The sequence below is a fragment of the Larimichthys crocea genome, chromosome XX (assembly GCF_000972845.2).
Source record: "Larimichthys crocea isolate SSNF chromosome XX, L_crocea_2.0, whole genome shotgun sequence".
In the NCBI taxonomy this organism is placed as follows: Eukaryota; Metazoa; Chordata; class Actinopteri; family Sciaenidae; genus Larimichthys; species Larimichthys crocea.
In genome coordinates, this window is record NC_040030.1 from 10,272,819 (window position 1) to 10,278,818 (window position 6,000).

Below are 6,000 nucleotides of genomic sequence, written 5' to 3' on the forward strand. Positions count from 1 at the left end.
CTGTATGTATTGTGCAAGTGTGCAAGAAACTTAAGCCATTCATCGTCTCTCAGTGGGTCGGTATGGGGGTAGAGAAAGTCCCTGTGGAGCTGACAGAAATGACAGCTTCAAATGTCACTAGTAACACCTGTTGTGAATGACACTGTGCATTAACCAAATGCAGTTTTTCATGATGAAAACACTTTACATGCATATCTATTTATTTATTTATGGACAGATCAGGATGAATATGGATGCCAGACCGTGTTTTATAATACATTCAAGAATGAAAAATATGTATTTAAACCAATACATCGGAACAAAGCTGAGAGACATTTTTTTTCATATTTAAGTGAAAATCATGTGGACATGTAGAAAAATAGTACTGACTGAGGACTCTAGATGTTTTTGGTTAAATATATCTTAAGTTAGATGCTTCCTCTCACTGTCTGAAAAGCTGATTCAGGCATTTATTTCCAGTATTTATTAATTCAATTCACTTTTTTGCTGCACTGACAAAGCAGGCGATACATAAACTCATAAAATTAACAACACTCCTAGTTTGTTAGGCTACTTTGTTGCTTTTAAATCTATGAACGGCATAGTTCCTTCCTTTGTTGTTGACACACTCTGAATACATGCTGAACACATCCCTGTGATCATCAAATAAAGATCGTCTCACTACACCTAGAATTTATTATAAAGCTTAGTATACCTTCAGTCATGCTGCAAAAGTGTCTTAGATTTTAATTCTTTAAAATGTATGCTCTACGTGCTCTTTGACACTCACTTCCATTTACTTCCACCTGGTTTAACCTAATTTCCTGCTCTTCAACAGTGTTTTCGTCGAACTTGAAAAACCTGACTGACAGGCAGAAAAACACCTCGGGAAATTCACCGCACTACCCCACCTAGCCTTGGTTTAGTGAGGTGTTAGAGATGACTCACCCTGAATAAGGAGTTATGAAAACACTTTTCTACTCTCAAAATGGCATTTTGGAGTAGAAAAAAGGGTGACTGAGTAAAAAAAAACAGATGGACAGAGAGGGAGATGCTTACTTGTCTTAAGTTACAACTAATGTAATAAGTAAGCAATGCTGCTTACTTTATCCTTTTGATTACAAGGGTATAAAACCCAAAATGCCAACAAACTTTCCAGTGAATAAAGGGAAGTTACATTTTGTTGTGGGCACTTTCAGTCAAGTGCATAAAACCAAAGTTTCCCCAAAATGGTCAAAGCATAAGTAACCAGTTACATAAGTAAGGAAGTAAAATTGTTCAATTGTTCTAGTCACAGAAATTGGATGATACCAACAGCTAATACTGCTCGGTATGCACTTGACTCACGCAATAACAAGAGAACTGAACTGAGAACAGATACTGCTGCTGGTGTAAGATACCAAACTGACATTTCTGAGCAATGACAACAAGAATGTGTGAGGTGTGACCAACGAGTGGGGAAGGCTTTTCAATGCATCCGAATGTACTCTGCCTTATCTTATCTAGGCGTTAATGCTGTATGTGGTTTAGGGGTTTATTTGTACCAGAGGACACACACCCTCTGGGGCTAACCTTATGAAACATTCGTTTGACCCACTTTCAACCCAACCCACTTTCCCTAAACAAAAGAAAATTGAGGTTACAGGAGAAGGGGGGAAGACGACAACATTAATATTATATTTTGAATTCTGGAGGAAGGCATCCCCTACAGGCTGCTATATGAATATTTAATGAAGATGGCCTTTCCATATCTCCTCATCATGTTCTACAATGTGGATTTTTTGGAAATATCACGAAAGGGTCAACTTAACGGAAATATATTCAAAAAGGGAAGTATTGTGGTGTGACATGGGTGGCATTTTGCTTCATGAATAGGGACATAATGCGTCTGGAAATGATTTAGGGAGTTATTGCCACAGTTGTAGCACTAGCATCACAGGCTGACACACAGTCATAAACAGCTTAGGTTTATTACAAATACAGAGATGGTAGTAATTAGACTGGTGGTGGTTCCCATTGCGTCAAAACCCAGATAAATCCGATGATGATAAAGTATAAAAACATTCCTGCTTGCTGTATTTTTTTTTTATTACATTAAACTGGATGTTCTTCAAACCTCTAAAGACTATTTAAATGAAACAGGGAACATCAAGCTTCACCACACCATTTATAGTCATATACAACCTGTGAGAAGGGGACATGACTAAACTTTCCTTTCCTTTAAATGGTCACAAGTCAAAAAGGAAACCACAGTCATATTATGATATTCTCATTATGAGAATATCATAATGAGAATCTCATAACCAGTGTACTCCTCATTTGGATAAATCTGTGTATTTATAGAACACAGTGGAATCTGAGAGGTAGAGATGAATAAAACATTTGCTAAAACTTGTACGTTAACCACAAGATGGCAGTATTACACTAGGTAGTGCATCACTGAGGCTTGATGGTGCACTAAGCACATTGGTTACTGTATTAAATTACATTTGCCCAGAGTCTATGCCAAAACACACTACCCATCCTGTGCTGTTGTGCATAATGCTGCCCTGCATATGTATGCGAGGAGAATGATGAATTTGGGGTGAAGAGTTACGGCCCATCTGCTGGAGCAATTAACAAAGTGTTTCCCCCGGCTTAACAATAGAGGTTGCAGGGTTGCAGAAGAAAACAATGCGGCTCTTGCAGGAAATGAGCAGAGCAGTTTACTGTGGTGAATTCTGGACAATGACCAGTTATGCGTGACTAGGTATAAGGGAACCTCATGTATTTGCTGTCAGTGTGTAAACCATACCTGATCAACTTGAGATTTGATCAGCTAACTACAGAGTGCCAATCTACCAAGGATGACTTTTTGGAGGAACGTGAGGTGTTCGTCAGCCAACTGCAGGAGCAGCAGCCAGGACAAGGTTTTGATGCCTTGATGGTGGATCAGTGCAGGCATGATGCCTCACCTTTTGAGTGCCAGGGGCACCATTATACCATGGTGCATAAATATATACTTATTTATTTATAGTATGTTGCATCAGTAAAAAAACAAACATTTGTTTTGTCCAAACAAAAAACATCCATGGTTAAAGGAGCAGTGTGTAGGATTTAGTTCCATCTAGAGGTATAGTTGCTTATTGCAACCACCTCAGCTGTCCCTCCCTTTCCTAGCATGAAGGAGAAACTATGGCTGATGTGAAATGCTTGAAAAAGGTGATTATACACAAATGAAAACATAGTTATTAATATCATATTCTATTTAGACATACAAGTCCTTAAATCTTACACCCTGGACCTTTAACATAAAACTATTAAAGTATTACCCTAATAATCTAATCTAATGTAATCTAATCTAATGTAATCTAATGTAATCTAATCTAATGTAATCTAATGCAATGTAATCTAATCTAATCTAATCTAATCTAATCTAATCTAATCTAATCTAGTGTACAGTATCTGTAGGTCTTTTATTATAGTGCTGTAAAAGGTTTGTATTATGTAGAAATCATGAAAGAATTCACATTTTCACATTTTCACATTTAAACTATATGTAAAGAATATCAAAACTGCCATCTTGTGACTGGTCCTGAACATTACATTTGATACTAAAGTTGTAGTATTACATATTATTACCTGTTACCATTACAGAAACAGACACTGGTACGCACACAGCCTTCCTTTAAAACAACTAGTAGGGTCAAAGTTTACTGTCCCACGGTTCACACTGTGTCACTAGCCTGTGAAATATCCACCACCATTTGTATTACGTGTCCCTGACCAGACACATTGTTGACCACAGTGTACAATTACTTGTAACGTAGAGGTGAAAAAGGGCTATTATTAGTTATATTTTAGTTAAACATCACCATGTGTGTCAGGTGTCACACTCTCACAGAAAGCAGAGGTGGTGTTATTAGTGCCATCTGTACACAATCTGTTTACAACTCCTCGGTGGCCACCTAGGTGAGAAACTTTCCTGTCTCCTAACCGCTGGGGGAGAATGCAGACTCTGTCTGCTGATTGATAGCAGGTAGTATATTATGCAATTATTTTTCCAACTTAGCCAATCTTGAATAACTCCTATTTGCTTGAAGCTATGATGGATGAATAAAAGCAGCCAGAAATGTGCTGCATATAGTATTACTTAATAAATATTGCATCAAAAAAAGTGGAAAGTGGTCCTAGATGTGACCTATTTTTCATTCTCGACATGTACAAGTTCCTTTGAGCCCAAAGAGAATGGCATCAACTGCGCATGTAGTTTTGAAATATTGAGGGGCATCTTATAAAGAAATTTAAAATCCCATTTCCTTCTCTGGCCTCTATTGTTGTAATTAGCGCAATAACAGTATGAGCTCCATGCAGATGCCCAAAACAGTGGGCGTCACTAGGACAGTGCATGCTCCACAACCTCACGCCTATGTGTGCCTTCCTCCTCTGCTCCAAAAGTCAAACTTGGCACTGAGCGATCAAAACAAGACTTTTTATTTTTTTTATTTTTTTAGGAGACAAACAACAGCGAACAGAGTGCGTCCTTGTACCAAGCCCATAGCTCTCCTCCCCTACCTATATCAGAGAGAGTTATTTTTGTAAGGATAGTTCCGCTCGCTGCACTCCGGTCAACACATCTAATGGTGAGACGATTCCACTGAAGGCATGTTCAGGTACTGTGTCCCTCTTTTTTATTTATTTTTTTTTACATAGTTTTAAACTGGCATGTTATGACTGTCAACTTGCCCTAATCTTGATTTTGGGATGCTTAGATGGGATGGATTTGTTGTTGTTTGCCAGGCTTTGCAGAGTGGATTTGAATTTTGGGGAGGAAACTCAGATTTGATAGCTGAGCAGCATGAAGAGAACTTTAGATACTTTGGTATTAGGTTATGCATTTAAATGTACATATAAAGCAGCTAAAGAAATGATACTAGCCAATTGGACAAGTAGATAAGTCATTGCATAGTTTGTTGGCAGTAGATTGTTCTAGACATTCTTTGCAAACAAAATCTTAAAAAGGGAACATTGTCTTGTTTTATTATTGGCTGCCAACATGTACACATTATTAGTATATTAGCCTGTAATATCAAGTTTGATTTTGTTTTTCTTCAGCCAGAGGAAAGGATGGTTTCCGTCACACAGAAGATCAGAAGCTGTGTGCTGCTGCTTCTCTCGCTCACACCATCAATCTTTCCCTCTTTGCCCATCTCTACCCCCTCTGCTCTCACCGTCTCACTCTGGCCTGTTCTTTCATTATCTGTCCTGACCACTCCTGTTGGTAACACAAACATATTAACCATTTACAACGCGTTTACAGCTCCTGCGAACCTAAAATCATCCACTACTGACCCAACGTCTTCATCAAAAGCCTTTGCTCCAACTCTGTATTCCGCAAAATCGATGCCAGCTACGCCGACTGTGTCGACGCCTTCCAGAGACGTCCTGTTATCCTCACCCTCAGCTGCAACAAATACCCCTCAGTTTGGCAAAAAAGCCGATCCAGTCCATTGTCACCCTGTAACTCACCTACCTCTTAAAACCCTAAAACAAAATTTCTGTAATATCTCTAAGTTTCTAGCTCACCCCTGCAAATGTCAGACATTATCCCTCAAAAATATAGGACCACCTCCGCACGAAAACCTACCATATCATTTGTCCAAAATGACTCTATTTAACATGTCTTCTGAAAAACTTCCTCTTCACGCTGCTAAACTATTTCCTCCCTTCAACTCAACTTTACTTCCAAAAACTTTGCCATCTTCCTCTTCACCTCAGACTGCTTCACGGGAGCTTCCCACTCCTGTTTCGACGTCATCCTTTTCTACAGTGCTCTCGCCTTTAACCTCTAATAGGTTGCCACCACCTTTGACCAAAGCTTCACCAATCCCACTGCCCAAAATCTCGACACATCCTCCAGAAACAGCGGCTTCTCATCAGCCTGGACCACTTCCGCCTCTATCTCTTCCCCACACCACAGGTCCACTGTTTGAGCGCCAGCCTTTCATTGTCAGTTGGAACATTCCTGATCTGGTGTGTAAC